The 23,604-nt window shown below is 37.8% G+C and overlaps 1 long non-coding RNA gene across 1 annotated transcript; it reads left to right on the top strand.

Moving 5' to 3' along the window:
* The first annotated feature begins 19,362 nt into the window (after positions 1-19,362).
* Positions 19,363-21,613, top strand: LOC128784673 (uncharacterized). The gene is made up of 3 exons (XR_008429575.1): positions 19,363-19,511; positions 19,607-19,772; positions 21,466-21,613. It is a non-coding gene; the product is annotated as an uncharacterized LOC128784673 (long non-coding RNA).
* Positions 21,614-23,604: the final 1,991 nt, after the last annotated feature.

Here is a 23,604-nt window from a genome sequence, read left to right as displayed (position 1 = left end):
CCACACAAAGAGAAGACAGCTTAGGTTCAAACCAGCAACTGCTTTTCTCCTAGCTTTAATGGCTGTGGAGGAAACACGCTATTGCTGCATTCCAGGAGTTGCATTTTATGCCCCAGCATTATCATATCCGTGAAGTCTCTGTATTGTAATTCCTTGGTACTTAGGGTCTTAAAAGGCCACAAGTTTGCATACTTGAAATTTGTGATATATTTTCTTCCCAGCATATGCCTATCCCCTTGGGACACAAGAGTTTTTGTTAAGGACCAGCTTTCTGCTTGTGAAAATAAAACTAAATCACTAACTCTGACCATTAATACAGAGTGTGTTCCACACTAGCCTATAGCAACAGAATATCCTGAGATATTCAGTCAGCATAAGGAGGGATAAAAACACCAGCAAGTAAACCTTGGGATAACTCAAACTAGTCACTTGGATATCAATCCATCTTGCTCATTTTCATATTCCTTCTGTCTTTCCTAATTTAACATGTACTTTTTTTTTTCCCTTCAAAAAGGTTAAGCACAAACTCTGAATTTTGTATCAGACAAAAAAAAAAAAAACAAGTTTTGAATGTCATGTCCAGACAGGTGAGAAACGTGTACCAGGGCAGCTATCATATAAAATGACTTTGTGGAAACAATATTACTCCACTAATTATTACATCCTCCAAGATCCATGCTAACACCAGGTCTCCTCATATTGAAACAAACTTTTATCCCCATCCACACTCACAGATTTCTGTTGTTTAGTTCTTCCTAGGTAGAGAAATAGTAAATATTATGAAATTTTTGCATATATCCCCCTATTTCCACCTTTGTGAATAATCGGTTTCATATTATTTGTGGATGTGAACAGGTAGAGTCCTTATCACTCTGCTTGGAAAACATGCAAACGTAAAAGTGTATATCCAAGTTTGACCTCCTCTTGGAGATAGATTTATTGATCTTACCAACCCCTTCCACCCCCCAGTATAAAAAACAATACAGCTTAACCTTCAGATTAAACTTCCTCTCCAAGCTCATCCATTCATAGTATTTCCTCTTAGGAATTCCTCTGTATTAAGTCAGTTAATTCTTCCTCCTACTCATACTTCCTTTATTTTAGGGCTAGGGAATGAAACTGCATTTGCCACAACAATTCAGCAGAACTTTAGCAGCTTTGGGCAAGCAAGTGGGACAGGAGCATCCTGCCACTCCTGTGTGTGTCCAAGAGCAAGGGTGCTAACAAATGATTAGCTGATATCTCATTGTTCTTATTTTCAGTCTCGTGAAAAAGACCTCTCAAATGAGAACAAATTTTACTCAACTGAGTTTTTAATATTTCTCTGTATCTTATCAGCCTTGGCATTAACATGATGTTGTGGTGATTTAACTTAGGAGTGTGGGAATTGCTGAGGGACATTCTTATTTTTCTAACAAAAGTTCAGGCATGCTATTATTAGCAATCTCTGGTATGTCATCAATGTCAAAGGCCAAATACTTTCTTGAAATGTTTAGGAATCAAGTGTGTTCTGAATCTGAGGAGTTTGTTCTCACTCTGCCATTCACATGCACATACAGCAGCATGCTGCAAAAGGACTCCATCTTGCCAGAATGCTCCTGAGCATCCCAGATGCTCCCAGTGCATCTGTTCTGATGGTGTTCAGATTCTCCACAGGACAAATATTGACTTCAGAGAGCAGACTAACCTCGCCAACCAGTATTTCACAAACACTGGACCTGGGAGCCTGAACTTAACCTATTTTAGTCACCACTTTACACCACACACTGCTCCTTGCACACATAAGTATACCTGCCAGTTTAGTACCTCAATAACACTCAGCCAGCTGCCTTAGCGTGTCACCAAGAACACACAAATAAGACACACAGCGGGTTTTGACATAAAATTCTTCAAGCAATTGTATCATCCAGTAGATCAAGAAGAGGCTGTCCCTGGCCACTCCCAAAATCTGTCTCAGAGTGCAGCATAGATCTACCACATCACTCTGAGAGCTGGCTCTTAGCATCTCTGTGCTTCCTCATGGACTTTTGGACTAAACTTTCCCTGTCACATTTTATGAGGAGAAAGAGGGTGACCAATGTGAAAATCAAACCAGAGAGAAGTAGTCATTCTTTCATTTAAAACTGGCAATATATTTTTCAACCAAAAACTTTTCTTGTCTTTGTCATCAGGGTCATTTACAGAAAATATGAATGGCAGTAGCAAGCCCAAGCCTTTTCTTTCCCAAGAAAAGGGTTAAGTAATATAGTTATTTCATCAGAAGCAGTGGCCACCTGTTATACTTTATAAAAAGACTGGCAAACAATGTTAAAAACATCCATTACGTGCAATAGAGAAGAGAAAACTATGTTTATTTAGCAAATGTTAATGTTTCTGAAAGATGTTTGATTAGAGTCTGGAATTTATCATCATCTGCTAGCGCTCAGGCTAGAAGCCTAGCATCATCAACACATATTGTCAACAGGCATTAACAAACAGTTTCGTCTCCATGTGAAAAAAACAGTTATTAACCTCTTCCAACTACATCACTAGATGTATCATCCTCCACAAAACATAATATATGCTTTTTTACATCCTCTTCCAAGAAATATTTCTCCAATCTCTTAGTAATTTTTTTTCCCGGTGTAGTATAAAGACTCAAAAAAACCAGTCTTTAGAAACAAAAAGACAGGAGGGCTTCCTAGCAAAAACAAGTCTTTAAACCTTCACAGGAAAATTTCATGCAAGAAGAAAGAGTAATGTGATTGTGAATCAGAAGAAAACTGAAATGATTTATTAATAAAAAAAGGCAATGTCAAAAAGCATGTAGTGCAAATGCAAAACTGAAAGTAAGCCATGGTTTCTATTTTGATTGTTTGCTTCTCAAAAAATAGATAAATACTAAAAAAAACCCAAAACCACAGGATAGTGGAGCTTGCCTGCTGCTGCTGTGGCTGTCAGATATTATAAAGGATATTGTAATGGGAGAAGAGAGAATGATGCTAAATTGTTTTGGTGCTGTTTTGCTACAACCTTACTTAAAGAAAGCAATGGCTTTTGTGCTGGGAAAAGGAGAGGGACAGGGGAAGAGTAGACACACACCTTTATTAAAATGTGTATACACATATACACAAAAAGCTCCATTTGAATCAAAGGATAATGTCCACTGGCTGGTTCATGCATAATGCAATATTTCCCCAAAATCATAAACTTGTGGGAGAAGCAAAGCAGAGGGATAGCAGGGGTATATATAATGGGGAAAACTTTCCCACATGTGTTTCATTCTATACTCATACAAGCAAAAAAATAAAATTTTACTTTGCATAGAGTAGGTAAAAGGGTTGAAGCCAAGCTCTTCCATTTGACTTAATTTGAAATAATGGGGATTCAAAAACTTTCAGGACAAAATTCTCCCAGTAGCAATCTACCTGCTCATGGGTCGGTTTATAACACCTCCAGAGTGTTACCACACCACGCCTTGAGGCGAGTTTGTCCTGCACAGGTCCTGACTGTGAGAGATCCTTGCTGAGGAGTGATACTCATCAGGCCAGGAACTGCAGAACCCTGCACACATGGCTGAGAAGACCATGTAAGTTTTATGATCATTCTCTTTGGAGCACATTACTGCTTTCTGATGGCTTCTGAATTGCCCACTGCTCATTGCACATTTGTGACTTATACCTACCTGTCTTGAAACATGTTAAAAGGACTGTAAAATTTTATTTCCTCCCAGGCAGAGCAATAATTAAACATAGCAGGCTTTAATATCTGCATCCATTTCAAGGGAATGAGGATACACTGGAGGCCATGGGGAGGGACATGTGCTTTGTGAATGAAAGGAGCACATGGAAATGCTTTTATCCCATTAGCACAGGCACTGAGGTTGCTCCAACACAGCTGCAGCTGTTGGAGAAGAGTGTGCAGGCAGAGATGAGCTCATGGCTGGGTCCAAATGGGACAAGAGTCCTGCTCTCTTTTCAAGGAAGATCACCGAGGAAGAACAAGCTGTTCACTGTATTGTGCCTCCATCTCTATTCTCTAATTTTCCAAGAATTTAATGCCAAGCAGCCAGTCATAACCAATTTTGGCCCCATCTGTGCCCATGAGCCATTAACTTTTGCACAGTATCTCACATCTTGTTACCATTTGACATGTCACAACCATCAAATTAACCACATGCAATGCTTGAGTGAGCAGCTCTAACAATATACACAAACAGCAATCCCCAACACACACAGCATAGGAGCAGTACCATCTCCTGTCACTGGGACTATATATATTCTTGGTCATGTGTCTCAGAGAACATTCAAAGACAACTATAACTGAGATGTTACTCTGTGGGATAATGAGGCGTTGCCATTCCTTGCAGTTCTGTCACAAGGCTTAGGCTATTTGATCTTTTCTGTGAAGCCTCAGCTCCAGATACCAAATCATTATGTGAGAACTGAAGATTTATTTTCTTTTTTGAAAGGGATTTAGCCTTTAGACTGTTACAGAGAGAGAGCTGACAGTCTGACCTGAATATAACCCCTACAATTTGAAAGCCAGGGGCTAGAAAAAAGGAATGCAGAATTGTCTTTAACATGTTATGATTTTTAACCTAAAATATTATGATTGTGAAAGAGGTGGAGTCTAGCAGGAGGTTAATGCTTTTTGAAAGCTAGCTCTCCTCTACAGGTAAGAAAAGACCTCATTTTGTGCTCATGCTAGCCTAGGCAGAGAGCTCCTGAAAGGGGTAATATGTCTTGTGATAGCCAGAAGGACTGCTGCAAGCTCCCTTCCTATGCAGAGGAGGTTGTGCAAAGCATGCTAACTTTCAGGTTAAATACCTGTTGCTTTAAACAGCCTGCTGACTCCATGGCATTCATCAGTTTTAGCTCAGGCTTTGCAATCTCTTTAAGTGGAAGGGACTACAGAAATCTTTGTTCACAAACTATTTGGTTTCCCACTCCCGTTTGCTTATTGAAGGGCAGATATCAAAAAGACTCCTGGCGCTGTCCCAAATCAAATCCTATCACTTCAAATGCAGTAGCAGACAGATACACATGATATTGCTTATTTTTATAGTGAAAATACTGAGTATATAGTTCCAGAAGCCTTCTATTAAATGTTTTAACAAATTAAACAATTAAGTAAATATAATCAGATAAATCCAACCTTGATGTCAGTAATATGAAGAGAGACTGGTAAACAATGAGAGCCATGCAGTCACTGCAAGAAAGCTTACTCACAAAATGATTTAGAGGGGAAATTACAGACACCTGCAACTACCATGTGGCATCAGAAACAGATTATGAGAATCCACAAATTCTAAAATTGTTCAGTTGGTGAATTCAGGAATTTCTGGCTAAATACATTATCTCCAGACAATGACTGACCTTTTTGCCTTAAAATTTTTATTTGGGCTCCAGAGGCTTATCAACTCTCGCATCCTTTCAGCTGCCCCAAATCTCAGCACAAGCTTTGCAGAGGAATCTGCTTGCTCAGCATGTCCCCTGTGGTTGGGTTCTTATGGCAGGTCTTCATTGCTCCATGTACCTGGCTGTTCAAGTTACTGGGGGCTTGAATTAGGGTAGCACAGTGGAGGTTTACCCACGTCATGGCGAGAAGCAACATAGGAGGAGTCCAGTATATTAGAACCACTCATAAGACAGTGCTATGCTCAAATTAAATGTGACAATATTGGGTCTGAATTCAAACTCCCCACAAGATTTGTCAGCTCAGGTCAGGCACACACCCCCGAGTCCTGAGTGTGCAGAGATGGAGCCAACTTAGATGTCTCTGCTGAGGCAGCACAGGTGCCTAAAGAAGGTACTAGAAAACTGCCCACCTTGCTTAGAGGCTTGTTGGAACCCTGGATGCTTAGGAGGATTTTGCCTCCAAATGACTGCATATCTTGCTACATAGCTCTGTGTATGATGTCACAACTAGACTGAAGCGTTTCACACTGTAAGGCCAAAGCTGAGAAGACATTTTGTTTTTCAAAACTAACACCCAGGTTTTGCTGAATGCTCAGACAAGGCCCAAGGGAAAAGAAGTCAACAGCATCAAGATAGTGGATCATAAACTCTCAACATTTTGGTGGCATCTTTTATGCATGTGAGAGACAGGGAGAGAGAAGAAGCAGAAAAAATATAACATTAATATTTCTGGCCATTATTGCTTTTTTTATTAAATCAAGCTCTGCTCATTGGAATGCTTTGTGATCTCCTGCTAAGCACCTAATACCTTCTCAGCCTTCTTTCAAGCTCCCTGTACTAGCAGTATATCATTTATGTCCTTATGAGGTGCTTTGAGCCATAACAAGTATGAAAGGTGCTATACAAAACACTATTCTGTTCTCTCATATCCTAGTTAACTTTCAAAACCAAAATACTACACTTGGATGCACACATGCAGCTTTGGCTGTAGCCATTGGGAGTTTTCTGCCTATATCTGCAGGGATAACATGGAACTTTATGCTTTTAAACTGCTCAGACACTGGGGGTGAGGAGGATGGGAGTGGGGTCCTTTCCCCTTGGAGTAATCTTTTAAAAATTCCTGCATCATACTGCATCCATTTGAAAGACCTAAATGTTCATATCCGTAGCAGTCCTATGGGTCACCTGCCATGGAAAAAAAATTTCCCTGGACAAAAAGGTATTAAAATATTTTATTACAGAAATATACTTTTCAGGCCTTAAACCAGATTAAATATATGAGAATTCCTAGAAGTCTATATTGTTCCCCTCAGGGATGCCAGCCTTTATTTACAAAGCTTATATATTGCTATAGCAAGGAGTTTTCATGGATGAAAACTGCTCAGGGCATTATGATGGATAGGTGGATGGCAGTGAATGGGAAAAAATCACATAGAAGCTCCACCTGGCTGAATGGCATTAAGATTCCCCATGGGAGTCATATGAGGATGCAAGGTTTTTCTCTACTGTTTGCTCTAAAAATGACATACATGCATACATACATATATACATAAATGAAATCACTCACAGCACTCAATAATTTATTTGCTTTATCCTGGCCATGAATGTGCTAGAATAATAAACCACCATATGGGTGATAGTACAGTCACTACCAGTGATTCCACACTATTGTAGCTTTGCAATAAGATAGCTTAATCTCTGTTTCTTTTGAAAGATCAAAAGCAATGGACACATACAGCCCTGCTTTAGAATGATATTTTCTGTTGCTTGCTTTTCCCAGTATTAAAAAGGGTTGACGAATACCTTTTCTTAATGGCTACACTCTCAAAGGCAGAAGTAAATCCAGCAGGACAAGGATTCCTAATTCTAAAGATGCTAACGGAAGATACTCACATGTGTGTAAATAATTAATTGCTTTCTTGTTAACAAGTCCAGGTTTTCTATTCTTTATTAGTGACCCCAAGGGTTGTTTTTTCTATGAGAAATAGAAATATTTAGGATTGTATCTTCCTAGTCCATGACTAATTTATAGGCTTTAGTGGCATCAGGTGCAAAGATTCAAGATTCAATTTGTCACCCCAGGCAATTCCCACTTTAAAAGATGGTGCAGGTATTCTGCAGAAATAAATAGAGGAAAACATTAATGGTGTAAAACCAACAGTAGCATCCCCTATGGAGGTCATATCTTTCAAATTCATAGAGACACATCAAGATATTGAATGCCTTTTGTACTGGTCTGGAAAGAACATAAAGCCCTCTAATGATCTACAAAAAAAAAAACCAGAGAGAATTAACACAACATTTTTCATGCTGAACAGTATCAGCTACAGCTGGATGGGGCTTTTTGACCTGCTTTTTCCCAGCATTTTGTTTGTTTGGTTTTGGTGGTTTTTGGTCGGGGTTTTTTTTTGGGTTTGTTTTGTTTTGTTTTGTTTTTTGGGTATTTTTTTTTGTTTGTTTTTTTGGGGGTTTTTTTGTGTTTTTTTTTTTGTTTTTTTTGTTTGTTTTTGTTTGTTTGTTTGTTTGTTTTGTTGGTTTGCTCATTTGTTTTTTGGGTTTTTCTTTGGGTTTTTCTTTCTTTTCTTTTTTTTTTTTAATTTAAATGTTTTCAGTTTGATCTACAGCTGTGTACAGAGTCTACAGCTCTGTACAAAGATGACAACCTAGAAATGGCATAACAGAAAGAGTCAGACATCTAACAAAATAAAATAATTTTTCCCCATTTTTATTTTTTCCAGATAGATCAGCAATCACATAAATATTTACTTTCTGTGTATATGCAGCTCAATGGCTGCATTGTTAATGACTGCAATTGTACTCAAACAAATGTGTCTTGTTAATAAGTCCCCACCTGCTTCCCCAGTATGTCTCCCTGGGACTGATTCTGGGAAAACCTCTTCTCAGGGGGAAGAGAGGAGTATATGTGAAAGATGCCCTGACCTCTGATCATGAACACTAGAGACATACTTGGCTCAGAAATTCCAGAATCAGATCAAAACACTGAACCTCTTTGTTTTCCTTTCTGTAAAATGAGAGCATTTTGTACAGATTTCCTATGCTGAAAAATACTGTGCAAATGCAAGTTAATTACAGTGTAACTACTTGAATACTTCCAGGAGGATGACTGATTATGGGGATTTAACAACATGATGAATTCTGTGTATGAGACATAACATTTTTATCTCTTTTCCTATTTGAAATTCATTGTAAGCACTTACATGGAAAAACCATACTACTGTAGAAAACATTTGTTCACTCTTAGGACTTGAAAATTCAGTATCTTAAGAAAATGCTGTTCACATAGCTTCATGGCATTTTAATATTCTGCTTTGCTTCTTGATTGCATTCACTTGAATTTGGTATTTAATCTAAGAACTCAAGAAACCCTTAGGAAATAATGTTCTAAGGCTGTTGAAAATAGGTACCAGAACTTTCCAGAGAAAAACAGGTTACAAATTAATATACACTTTTTAGTGTTAACAATTAATTTCAAGAGTGATAAAGATAAGTTGTGTCTCCTCTTTAAAAACGTTTGCAGTCTATATGTGTAGGGATGGTATTTTATGTGCTTTAAATGTCAAGATAGTTCTGCAGACTTTAACATTATAATGATACCAAATTTAAGTCATTAAAGGAGAGATTTATCTCACATTTTAAACATTGAAATTACGGGTTAAATCTAAGTATGTGAGCTTCTGCTATAATGCAGAAAGACACAAACCTCCAGAAGGCACGTATGAAAAGACTTTCCTTTAGAATTAACAATGAAACAATCTGTCATTTTGATTCATGGAGGTTAGCGAAGATAAATCTCCATTTTTAATTAGTTATCCAGGATGGATATCAGAAAAAAAAAAGTAACAAGGAATAATATAAAACATATTAGTAATATGAATGTAACAAAAGATGAAACAGAGCCCAAGCACAGTTTCCTCTGCTGATGTTCAAGAGGAGGTAATGTCGAAGTGAAAAATCATCTGTTAGAAAAGCTTCCTTGTGGATTTAGACAGAATAGTTTCTAGCACTACTCTCCATAGCTAAAAAAATATCCAAACTCTAGATACAAAAATCATCTTAAAAATCAGTGTTTAAAGGTCTCACAAGATGCTTTCTTTTGTATTTTTTAGCCTCTAAAACTGAGATTTTTAGCTTTAGTCAAGACACTCATCCAAACAGCCATTTTCAGTTATCACATGACCTCTATAGACTGCAGTACCTCAGTGGGAGCTCTATCAATATGTGTTTAGGTTTAAAAAAATTGTACCCACCAATTTCTATGTACTTAAGTCAAGAAATATTGGTAGCATCCACATTAATGCAACATGGCAACTGCAGATAGCTGCTAAATTTTTTGAATCCACAAAGATTAAAATTGCTCTTTTTTAGCCTAAGATATTTCAAGTTCTATATGTCAAGGCAATTTCTATCACTCCATATTTCAAGGCATAAAATTTTTATTTTATGATGGCAAACATTAGGGCTTCAATAGCTTTATAAGTTTGCTTTTCACAAAAGGATTCAATACAAATTCTCACCATTTATCTGAAACTTACAGTATATCTAGAAATGCAATTAAAATGTTTTTATAATTATGTACAGAGTAGTTCTTTTGTTTAGTGACCTGAGTTGAAGGGAGCAAGATGTTTTGTACTACAAAGATGAGCATGAAGTGAATATTTAATACCAAGAAAATAAACCTCTAAATAAGAGTCCAGACTGTCACTAAAACTTACAAGAGTGGATTGCATATAATGCAGCCTTTGAGAGGATATAAGAAATAACAAGACATTGGCAAGCAAATAGACCAAGGAAGCTTCCTGGATCTTTTCCACTAATAAATTCTCTCAATTTTGGCAAGAGATATCTGTAATTTGTAAGTGGTTTTGATCTCAGAGAAACTTTCCTGCATTTCTGCAGCAAGGGAAGAGTTTCTATATGGGAGGCCATGATATCAGTCCCTTCGGGTAGAAGGCCAGGGTAGAATTCGACACTCACACAGTGACTGGTACTGGTTTCAAAGATAGTTCTTATCTCTTCTTCTCAGAAACCAAGCAGAAAATCACAATGTTGTGCCTGATGACAGTAGAAAATATAAGGTCATAAATTGCTCCCTGTTTTGCTCAGATGCCAGTTCCACACAAGAAAACAGATGTTTTTCTCTCTGCCACCACCAGTGGCTCTTACACCAGCTATCATGAAAGCAAGGACAGAAATTACACAGTGTACATGTTATTTGCACTTTTATTCTGCATACATGTGATACTGGGAGCATATAATAAGGGAGATAATTTTCTGGTTTCATTCAATAAAATAAACATTTTTTCTCACTAAAATCAAACATTTCATAACAAAATTTTCCTTTTGAAAATAAAAATAAATATACACCTAACATTTCCATCTACATAGTATTGTGTATATTTTGCAGCAGTGAAAGATGTACAGCAAGGAATCAAATATGGAAAAATTCTAAACGTTTCCTTGTCCCACAGGGTGTTAGTCCTCAGGCAGGCCAGCTTTCGAAAACAATATTTGATAGTATTCAAGGAATTTTAAAACACATCTGTATGGAGAAAGTTGATTTTTACTTGTAAAATAAATTAGCTGCAGACTAGCAAGCCTTTAAACAAAATATCAGGAAAGACATTGTTACCAGAGATGAAGTCCTGCCCAGCAGGTTACTCAACTACAAAGGCTTACTTAAATTGTGCTTATCCCAATTCCATGTGGGCTCCTGTGGAGAGATTCCTGGGGCTGCATACATGTGGAACTAATCAATCAGATAAAAACATCCACAGTTCTTAAAAAACATATTCTGTGCTCAATGTGATTTTGGCACAAATGTGTTATTTAATATTATACCTGATCCAGGTAACAAATTGGCTGGGATCTGCCCTCCAATGAAGATGCTCTGCTACCTCAGGTGTTCTACACATGGCCAAACAGTTTTTAACTAACTTCCCTCATTAGAGTAATTATTTAGGTCTCAGCTTTAACAATGCTATAGAAAACAGCTATTGAGGAACCTGTACTTGCTTGGCAAAAAATCTCAGGGGTTGGAAGACAGGCACCAGTACCTCATGATGTGCTTCTGGCTAATTAAGATGTTGACTGAGCCTATGTTAATCAAGGTCCATTAAACTATGTTTAATTAATATGTAAATTGGTAAACCCTTCCACAATTGCCCTACCATCTGAACTATGGCCCCCAAAACAGACAATTACTTATAGTTTATGTTTTCAGTTGGGGAAATAATTTTCTGAAAACAAAGAAATTGTGAGGTAGAGTGCAAATATATATTGTTTCAAAATACACATGGATACATTACACAAACATTATAGATATGCATAACAATGTGAAAGTTTAAAGACATATCAGCAAAATGACTTCATGTGAGTGACACATAAAAAAAGGAAAGCATTTCTTTCCTCAGAATAATTTCTCAGACATGGTGGTCCCATACAGATGATGGAGAGGTACATCTAGAAATCAGTTCCAACCATTTAAAAGAGAAGTTATGCTAAATTAAATTAATAGAATATTATGATAGATATATTGAAAAGAACTGTTGGTTCAACCTCTTTTAGTCTGAGCACATATTAACAGAACTTAGAATAACCTTAGGAAAGTGTAATATTCAGATGACCTAAGATATAATGAGCACGCCTGATGTTTTCTATCAACCAGTCCTAGATGTTACCAGCTCAGCATCTTACCAAGGCCACATGAATCAGTCCAAGGAGACTGTCTCTTCTTGGCTAGGGTTTTATACAGAATTTAAATAATTGAGATAAGGTCTATATAGGTCTCAATGGTTTACAAAGCCAATGAGGAGTCCTAATTTAAGCATTCAAAATAGGTGCCTCCAGAAGATAGGACAAATACAATTTCCTCCTTCCTTCCTGCTTTCCTTTTTCCTCCTACTACCATAATGAACAGGAACACTTTAATGTTGGTCCATAAATAATTCTTTTGCTTCAATAGTAGTGACACAATAAAAACATGTAATAAAAATCAACAATTATTCAAATTGTGTGTGGTAGCCTGTAGACAGGCTAACTGTGATGCTGGCACTAGAGCCAGTGATGGTCGAGTCCACATGAGCAGTGGAATGAGAAGAGCTGGTGAGAAGGCCTCCCTGCTGAGGGGTGGCCTCATTTCAGAGTCATGTCCTGTGTCACCTCTCAGTCCCATGTGGGTGTCTGAGGTACCTTAAGGCATCCCTGGTGGCACTAGATTCCCATGTGTAGGCAAGAGAATTACACTTCAGGTGTCAGCTGTCGCTTGAGCTGAATCACTTGTAGACATTTGCGCACTGTTGCCCAATTTTTAGAATCTTAATCTGGAACTGAATGCTAACCAGGTTGTATTGCATGTTCTCCCAGCTTTCACTCTTACTGCTCTCTCAGCACCTACTGACATTTCGAAACACTTTCTAGGCAATTTGTTGACTTAGAGAGCAAAAGGGTGGAATACAGAAATAGTTATAAAATGGAGTGTCCCGCAGTGCAAAGTCTAGTACTTAAGAGAGGTGCAGAGGCAGTCAAAATTCATTGTTCCTTCATTTGTCTTCTGAGAATGCTCTGAAAGTCCTTGAGGTCCTGAAGTCTCAGTTCTTACATCAGTTCTTACACTAGTTCTACACTGGGTTTGCACTGGGTAAGAAGGACTAACTCAAGAAAAAAATCCTGCATTTTTGTATTGTAGATGAATTTTGATTGACAGGTTGACCTTTAGCTTCCTTTTTTTTAGCACTGAACTATGATACTCCTATTCATGGAAATAAAAATAATCAATTTCACTGTTCTGTCTGTATGCAATCCAGAAAACTTCAAAAGTCCTTACAAATCTCCATAGATGTCAGCTAATAATGTACCGGTCTTGGACAGACTCGGGTATTGTTGGAAGCTAAAAGTTCTTTCCCCTTAGGAAATCTCTGGTGGTCTTTCCCAAAGTGTCAGCCAAGAGATCATTAAAATTTCAATCAGTTTTAATTGGATAAGACCACACATCTCTATCATTTCACTCTGCATCAGTGATGACAGACAACATCCTGCCCAGTCTGCCACACCCTGTGGGCTGAATTTTAACTTTTAATGGACGAAAAGTCAATCCCTTAAAACCTGGAGGTTTATCATGGAAAATTAATACTACTTTTCTAGAAAGAACTGAGATTTCAAAGAAGAAGATTAATTATATCCAACCAGGAGGCACAACATGCTTGTAAACATTACAGGTTTTCAAAAATTAAGGGTTATGGCCATATATTATTGAATCACATCCCAGTAAGAGAGTGGGATGTGTGTGAACTCTTCAAATCTTAACTATATATCATTACATCTCCCACAGATCATACATTCAAACCTCCTACAGATGATCTCCTAATCAGCAGTTCAATATCTGCCTGTTTACAATGGATTTAAAAACAAGAAAATCCTAGGATATGGAGCACGCTGTGATTCTGAGGTGCTGGAGGATGTGCATAACAGAATGATGCACCAGCAATCATGCAGATTTCCCTCACAAAATTTTAAAAGTTACAGAGACATATCTAGAAACTACAAGTTTCAACTATCATTGAAATATATACAAAAAAATACTCCATGTGTTCTACATTCTTTTACTTCATGAGTAAAAGAATACTGAATTGGTAACTGACTACTTTCATAGTGTTTTAAAAAAACGATAAATGATGATTTTGAAGCAGCATTCAAAATCTCTTGTTTTGTCAGGCAGTCAAGTGGGATCTGTCCTTGCTAATTCCTATCCTTTCCCACCAGACTGGACCTCCTGCTGCTTACTGTTTGCAATATGGCAGCTTCCCAGGAGAGCCCAGGTGTGTTTTCCTCCTGTTAAGAAGACAAGTAGAATCCTTTTGGAGAATGCTTAGCCTGACTTAGTGACATTCACTTCAGGTAGCAATTCCTAGGAAGATGGGCAGCCTTCAGCTCTAAGTGTAAGATTTGTGAATCCTCTTACAATCCTAGTAACAAACATAGAAAGTGTTTCGTTAACATGGAAGATGTTTGATGTTTGCATGAGTCTTTTCAGGTCTGTTCAAACAACAGATCTTACAGGGGTGCAAGCAAGAGTACAAGTAAAAGAATACTAACAAAACCAGCTGGGAAAAAAATCTGCAGTGTGCCAAGTACATCTTAATAAATTTTCATTAACGTTTATACATACATATATATGTAAATAATATAGAAGACACACTCATTTCTTGTTGAGGCTTGTTGGGGTTTTTTTTGCTCTACACGGTGTTTATGTTACATTTGGACCAAGAAATATGAAAAAAACTCACCAAAAAATCACCAAACTCCAGCACAGCACCAGCGTGGCAGGTCCACCTCCACAATTTCTTTTACAGAAATATTTATGTGTTTTGAGAAGCAATATTACTGGTTTGATCTGCACAAACCTTTCAGTTGTGACAAACAGCAGATAGCTAATGACTGCTGAAACATATTTAGATTGCTCTAATTTTATAAGTGAATGTTATGTTTGCTTATGTGTTTCCCTCCACCTTTGGAATTTTGTTCTGCTTTAACTTAATAAAAGACATTTATAGCCGAGATTTACTTCTTTATGCATGTGATGTTGGTGGTGATCAAGGCCCTTTTTCCAACAATAATGGCCATATAAAAGTCCATGTATCTCTGCTTTTAAAAATCGATGGGATAGACAATTATCTCTTTCAGACTGGTAATTTCAGGACTGTTTGGCGAAACAATTGCAATATATTTCCTTTACCATGCAGAGCTATAAAATCAGTTGTGAGTTCTGTTAAGTTAGATGCCTATTTTTTCTCCAAAATACAATTTGGAAATTTAGAATTCATGAAAACTAGGAAAGAAGTAGCAGCAAATACATCTCTTTCATCTCTGTAAACTAAAGGATGCTGTTGAACAGTTCAGAAACACTGAACCAGAGTAATTTCTCTTTTCTTTAACTGGTATATACAGAGAAGACATCCTGCTTCTTGTTCGCTTGCAGTGAAACGAAGGATGTGAAATAAACATTGCAATCTGATACTGTTACCTTTGCCTACATACAACCAGGAGGAGCCTAACCAGAAATACCAGTTTATTGTCACTTGCTAGGACTGACATTTATCACTAAGAATAGGTACAAGTATGCGATAAAGACCACCTGAAATTAACTTTTATTTTTAAGGTAAGGAGTACCTCATAGTTGTGGTGGTATTTCAAAAGTCATGGCCATATCTAGTGGTGTAATACAAAGATATTAATTAAGTTTCCCTTGCTTCTAAAGCTGTTAATAAGCTAAAGAGAGGGAACATTTTTACTACAACCCCTAAAACACTACTGTCACATTCTCATATTAATACTGCATTCTTATGTTAAATCACTGAATTTTCCTATCCTTGGGCCTCTCTAGCAGATCTCATTAGTGGTTGTTTTTGTGGAGATTTTTGTTTTTAAGCCAAAAGAGAACCATAGTAACTGTGCATTTCCCAAACCATTTCATTCATGAATGGGAAATGAGTCTCCAAATCTTTACTCACATGAGTAACCACATTGATATCCTTGGGCCTTCCATTATTAGCAGCTAGAACTGTGAGTATAAATCTGCAGGATTTGGATGTGGCACTTCATTACTTCATAGGACTGAAATCTGTAGCTGAAATCAATAGCTAAGCATGTGAGGCATATAAAAGATACACATTCTTTCATGGAGGTCTGATTGCAATGCATCTCTCAATTTTGTTTCGGCATCAACAAACAAGCATATCATTGTAAAGAGACATACAGACTATAGGCAGTAATTACAAAGACACATTTTAGATAGACATTCTAGCCTCAATAGAGGAGTTGGGAATAGTCCATCAGAAAGAACAGAATAATAGTGAAAAAGGTCAACACTTCTTGAAAAACTAACATAGTAAGTCACAGACCAAGTTTTTGGTTCTCTGTCAATCAGTAGTGTAACTGTTGTCAATCATTCCCTCTTACCTTGTTTGTGATTTTTGAATGGCCACAAAAGAAACTTTTGTTGGTAATTATGGTCTTTACAATTCATCTGAGTCACAGGCAGGATTTTCAGAGCCTGCCTGTGGAATAGGCATGGTGTACCCCAAGCTGCGCTCACGTATGTCCGACCAATTCAAGCTAAAGTTTCCCACGATAATATGAAAGGAAATAAAAGATTCTGACCAACACAAGTCACTATTCTAGAAATAACAAAAGGAGCAAGATAGCCAGGATCTTCTGATTTAACACTCTCTTTTGTTTTTTTCCTTTAAGCCAATAAATATGATAACTTTTCCTTTGGAAGGGTGCAGTTAGACAGGATATGCACCTGTGCATCTTGGATCTTCTGAAAGAGGATTTCTATTCTCTGCCTAACCATGTGCTTCCCATTACACTGATATTCTGCTAAAAATTACTGCCAAGAATTAAGGCTCCTTCATTTATTTTCTTAATTCCTGAATTCCCCTAGGATTTATTCTTTCCTCAAATATTTTCACCTTCCACAGATACATTTTTGTTTTGTTTTCTTTGGCTATCAATTTATCTTGGCCCTGCTGAAAACATGAAAAGATTTGTGAAGAAAGGCTCTCACATAAAACCCAGTTTTGGAGTTGATTCAGCAAAGTAACAGATCTGATAACATCAAAGCAAGAACATCTGAAACTAAGAATTAGGCAGAACAGATTTTTCAACAAATTGCATCCTCTGTAAATTTACCCATTTTCCAAACAGCCAAGTCTGTTTATTTGCTTATTTTCCTGGCTTTGCCAAAAGAAAGGCTCAAACAACTTTGGAAAAATAACTGCAAAGTTGTTCAGCAGAAACCAGCCCCTGTAGTGTAAACAGTGCCTCTCCCCAAACTGCAGCTGCACAAAGCAGAGACAATGCAGGGACCCTCAGCATCATTAACCAACTTCCCTTCCTCACCAGACACTCGCTTCGATAAAGCAGTTACAATAGCATTATGGAACAGTAGAACAAGGAAAAAAAAATAACCTTACCAGCTTCTCCTACAGTACACAGCTGAAAGGAAAACAAAACCCCCAGCTGCCGTATCACATGCAATTGGTCTCTGAGAATGAACTGACTGAAAGAACTATGAAAGGCTAAAGTCTTTCGGCCCCTCTGTTCAGCCTCTCTTCAGCTCCCACTCTCCGAGCTTCCTCACAAAGCCATTCTCCTACTCCCTAATCCTCGCACAGGAAAAAGCAGCGCGCACCAAATGACTTCAGCAGGAGCGATCCTCCGGGGGGTGGGGGAAGCAGAGATGCTGCCAGCACTCAGCCCCAGCCCCGCCGCCGCACAGCATCCCCAGGGAGGAGAGCCACCGGCGTGCCAGGCACTGGGACAGAACACCCCGTGCGCACACAGCACGACAGGACAAGGCACGGAAAAGTGCCCATCTCCAGTCATCACCCTCCCAGCCACTCATTTCTGAAATGAGAACACCCCTGGGTGCTTGCGAGAGTCCCCCGCATGCATCTCAGTCAGCCTGCACTGAAGTAATTAGGCTTTTTTTCTCCTTTTAGAATTAGCCACGTGGTTTCCTAAAGCTCTTGTTAGGCCTTAGATGTTTATTTTTCACAAAGAACATGCAAGTAAATCTTAAATTTTTCAAACAGGGAAAAAAAAAAAACCAACAAAGATGTTGCCCCAGAAAATCAATACCAAAATTATAAAAAAAGAGACCCCTACGGACACAAAATCAATAACATTATGAGGCACCATATTAAAAAACCACTGGTGACTCCCTGAAATGCTTCTGATAGCTAAAATCAGAACAAGTAATTGCATTTTGCACAATAAGAAAAGGATTCTATCTTCATTTCCATTTTATGTAAAAAGAGACAACATTTTTTAGTACAAATTATCTTGAAAACGTGAGATAGATATTGAGATAATATCCCCTGCATAGCCTCTGCTTCTCAAGAAAGTATTAAATCTCTGTTAAAGAAACACTGTTGTCATAATAGTTTTTAGCACAAGTTTTACTTCTCCACAAGATGCAAAGAACTCAGAAACAGGCAGCTGCCACAAAGTAAATCCAAGACCTAGAAAAGCAGATGGCATAATTTCACATCTTAAATGTTGGCTGTGAGCCTTCCAGTAATAATTTATAAGGAGACTTCCTCCTGCCTGTTCCTCTGCTTGGCAGCATGCTGTTTGAGCCTTTCAAACAAAATAAATAGACTTCAAGCCACCAGCTTCACACACACTAACACTTACCAATGCTATTTCAACCTGACACAAGCTGACTTTGTTCCTCTGTGACCCTGGAGAGAAAACCAAGGTGACAGTTTGATGGATGCGATCTCTTTTCACAATGTGGGTTGTGACTCCACAGCCCTGTCTCCCCATTATTGCTTAGCTGAAGGAGGAGAATCTTCCACCATACAGAGCCATTTTAACAGTGAACCAAACATGCAATAAATGCCTGGAACACATTTTCCTACCTCAAAAATGTGAATTTAAGGGAAACCATTTCCACTTTTCTTGGACTTTGGGTCTAAGAGCAGAAGGAAAAGGCTTCAAGAGGAGGAATTAATCCAAATTGTTGATTTCAAACATATTTTAGTTTAGGAAAATAGCAACATCACCAGAGAACAAAGGAAGGAAGGAAGGAAGGAAAGAATTTGGTTTGTTTCGTTTATGACCAAAGAACTTTTACTGTGACTTTTGTGAATTATTTCTTAACTGTGCTAATTCAATTATTGAACCATGAATCTTGAACAATTCTGTACTGGATAAAGGTCTCATTGCAGTAATCTGAGGCAAACAATTGCAAGGTGATGTCTTTTATTTATTACCTAAAAAGCATAATAAAGTATCAGAGGATTCATATATCTTAAAATTGGTGTCTGCAAATTCAGTATTTGAATGCAGATTCTCTGCTAAAATGAATTCAGAAATCCTTTTACAAGATTAATATATTTAACATAAAAATCCTCCCAGATTTCACAGAACTCTTCATGAAGAAATTACCTTTCCATGAAAAAGATTGAAAAAGGAAGATGGTGAATGAACTCTGAAATGCAAGGCTTCACCTCCACAGGCTTGAGCTCATTAACAGACATCCTAATGCCTGCAGTTGGCCTCTGATTTCCTTAGAGCGGAGCACAGGTTGTTAATGTATTTGGGTCTTTCTTTCTGATTGTTCATCTGATCAGATGGGTTCATCATGAATACTGGAGGCTGTCGGACCTCTGATTTTACAGGTGGATACTGGGGCCAAATGATCTGCCTCAAGGAAGTCTCTGTCAGAAAGCCAAACCTCTGCTGTTCCAGAATAGTTCACCCTAGCTCCAGTGATCTTCATGCTCCAGAAGATGATTTCTGAAACCAGGGCCTAGTCTACTCTTGTTTGAGATTAAGCTTAATATGGTATGTATTTGTAACACAAATTATGTTACTATTGTTTCTAGTTTGGGATTTGATATTCACAATTCTGACAAAAAATATGGGCTCATGTTCATTCTTCCAAAAAATTGTACTGTCTTTTCAGAAAGATGCACTTTGTTTCAGATAACAGTATTTGTTTCCATATTTACAAATATTTTTACTTGAATAGAATTAGAATATCTGTGAGGTAGAACCCAACTTATGATAATGAAAGATAATCAAACAAAAGACAGAAATTGGTTGATATTCAAAAAAAAAAAAAAGCAAAATCTGACATTTATACAGAGGAATATCAGCAGTTATAGAGTTTCATTAATTCAAGTCCAATTTTTAGGGGGGTTTTTGTTTGTTTGTTTGTTTTGTTGTTTGTTTAGGTGTGGGGATTTTTTTGTTTGTGTTTTTTTTTTTGTTGTTGTTGTTGTTTTTTTTCCTAAGAACCACCTTCAAATTACACTCTTGGTTTAGGTGACCCCATTCTGGGACATAGGGGGGACTAGCATGATGAAAGTCATGTGGTATGAATTTCACCCTTTGAAAAGAGGTTTTAAAATATGTACTTGTGAACCATTTATATCCCAATTACAGCTTCTAAACTTCCATTATTGCTTCTTTGCTTCTCCCTAACAATCTGAGAGCATTCCCATTGTAAAGAAGGAAGTATCTTAAACATCATAGAAACAATAAGGTCTCTTCACAGACCACTTGATATAAATAATTACCTCTAAATAAAAAAGTTTGCACCATCCAGCAGGTGCTTAACTATGCTATGCACAAATGAGATGAGCTCTACCGATCAAAAGGAAGAATGAAGCATGAAAAATGCAGCCACCTTTATACTTGGAAGCTTACACAGAGGAACAAAAAATTCACAATAGGACAAAAGCTACAGGCACCAAAATTTTGGAAGAGCTCATTTTTCTCATTCTTGTAGCAGAATGTAACTTTTGGACTCATGACAAATACCTGAAGGCAGTCTAAGCTTTAGGAAATGGCAGCAGGTTTGCACACTCTGCTCTGTAAGTTTTTCTCTGCTTGCTCACAACCATGTCCTCTTATCTGTATAATCTGTCCAAAGCACCTTTTTTTTTTGCACAACATTCTCTCCTTTCCATGTTTCTAGGATTAACAAAAAGCATAAGGCTCTTGGATAAGGCTTTCATTTGGATAACAGCCATACACATTTAATAGCAATCATAAGAGCAGTTAGAAGAATCTTTTCTACAAGCAGAGTGGTTCAGACAATTGCATTGGAAAAGATTACAGTAAAACTAAAGATTCCTAAGCTCTTTGACACTCACTGGTGAGTGCACTCTGATTAGTGCAATCTACTGCAGGTCTTTGATTTTTTTTACTCTAAACTCCCAGCAATTCTTAAAGGCAAGTGTAGAAAATGGAATATTAGAAAGAGTTGGGTTGGAAGGGACCTTAAAGATCATCTGGATCATCTGGAGATGGCATATCTTTATAAACAGAAGGAAATGCACATTTTAAAGGTACACCATCTGACTTTTAAGCATTTGGTTGAGGAATATGAGTTCCATAGTCAGCAGATGATCTAAGAGTACACTTTTTAATGGGCTCCTTAACACAGTCAATTAATTTTAAAGGTTTACTGTTTAATGTTAAGGTTGTTTAATGATTGATGTTCATATAACATAAGTATGTCGAATTTCAGGGATATTCTTTATCTACTTGACTGGATTATACTTCTGAGAAAGCAGTGGGGTGGCAACTCTGCAAACTGGAAGAGGAATGACTCTGCAAGAGGGAAGGAAGAATTAGCAATGAGAGGAGAACACAGTAAAAAACATAGTTGGGTAAAAAGGCAGAAAAATTAAAAACTGATGATTAGAGTCACTTGAACAAAAATGTTACTGAAGTCAAAATTTCACTTTGTCAAGGCTTATCTAATAGCATTTCCCTGGCGTTTGATCTCCATGGGTTCGCCTAAATTCTCTCTCACTTTTGTTTCAGAATTGGATGAAAGCAAGGATTCAGCAGTACAGCTGGGTTTACATTAGGAGTGTGTGTGTGTGAAGCTGAGGATGTCTAGCTTGGAACTTCAAAGTGCATCAGCCAATGCTGGTGCATCAGCCTGCACATTTCAGTAAATATGTCAGTCTTCCTAAAGTTAAATAGAAGAGCAAAATTAAAACAGCAAAGTAAAAGAACAGCACGGGGCCTGCACAACACTAAATCTTCATTCCTCCTTCAGCAATAAGATAAAAGGAGCAAAAAAGAGGTTCTCTGTAAATTTGGCAAGGAAAAACACATTTTGAGTGCCTGTACAGAGGCTTTGGCAGATATGGCATGCTGGTCCAAGATAAGCCAACACTGTAATTTTGGACAGTGGGGTATACCTCTTGTCCAGCCAGGAAAAAAGCCTATAATCCAACCCATCTTCCACAGCCTTCTGCACCAGCCTAGGGCTGAGTGGGCAGCATGGGGTCAGGAGACATCCACACTATGGACATTGCCTGGTATTTTTTAAAGATCAGATATTGTCATCACAACTGTGCTACAGACAGAGTGACATGAGCAGGCACACGGACACAGGCATTGAGAAGATTGGAAGGCCTTTAAAGCCCAACCATCAAGACTTTTGTAACCTTTTAGCATTTAAACACAAACATCTGCTAAAAAATTCTTAGGTCTGGAGCCTCAGACTGTTAATACATGTGTCTCCTCCTCCTTTTGGAGGAGACACATGTATTTTCCCTGTTGTTCAGAGGTTTGCAGCACAGCTGGAATTCCAACTTTTGAATATTACTACAGTGAAAACATATACACAATGATTTAAATAGTGATATTCTTGTCCATTTTTCCAAAACAAAGAGAAATTAATAGAGTTAACTAGGGTATATTTGGGAAGTGGGGGGGAGAAGAAAGGAATAAAGAGGCATACAGACATATGGTATAAATAGCTTATGGGAAACTGCTCTGCAAACTGCTGCAAACACAAGCATCATCAATGCCTTACAGTTAATCAGACTCCATACAAGAAATCTACTTATACAAACAAGAATTTGTCGTACTGAGCTGGAACATAAGCACTGTTGCAGATTTACTCCCTCATTAAAGATTTCTCCCAGGAATTATCATCATATTCATATGACAAGAAAACATACCATATTACTTTATCTGGACATTATCCAATAATGTATGCAAGAAAAGCAGTAGAATATTAGGTGTGAGAAATGCCTGAGTTAATACTATGCACTGCTCTTGCTGTGAGAAAATGTGGGATGTTTTATTTTTTTCCTGCAAAATAATATAAAATAAACCTCTTACAATCCAGGACAAATTTCAGAGTATATATTAAATGGCAGAGGATTCAGAAAGCAATAATATGAACTGAAATAAGAAGGGGAGAAACTTGAAAAGGCAGCTTTGCAAGGCTGGAGCACCCACTTTCCTGTTTGAGTACACTGGGAGTTCTCATTCCAGGTTCAGCAAGTGCTGTGTTTCTGTAACATCTCAGCAGCAATCTCCATCCCTCTTTCGGAGGCCGCTTCACCCTCAGTGCCCCAGCTCAGACCTATATGATGAGGAAGAGGATGGCATACCTGCTGGTCCAACGTGAGGAAAACCTCTGACTATTGCAGAAGGGAGCCTCAAGCTCAATCACCAAACACAAGTAACCATGGGAAATTATTTTGACCACACACAAACTTCAAGGGCACCTTCCTTTATATCTCACATACAGATTTATGCAGTCAAATTGCCTAAAATTTAACGCAATTTGGGTTTTAAGCTCTTATGACATTTTATGTTATTCTTTTGCTCTGGCTTCCATAACCATTCTGTTTTTCCT

This window comes from Vidua chalybeata, chromosome 2 (genome assembly GCF_026979565.1).
Source record: "Vidua chalybeata isolate OUT-0048 chromosome 2, bVidCha1 merged haplotype, whole genome shotgun sequence".
NCBI classification, from domain to species: Eukaryota; Metazoa; Chordata; class Aves; order Passeriformes; family Viduidae; genus Vidua; species Vidua chalybeata.
Note: the sequence above shows the minus strand (reverse complement) of the source record. Positions and strands in the feature narration are given on the sequence as shown.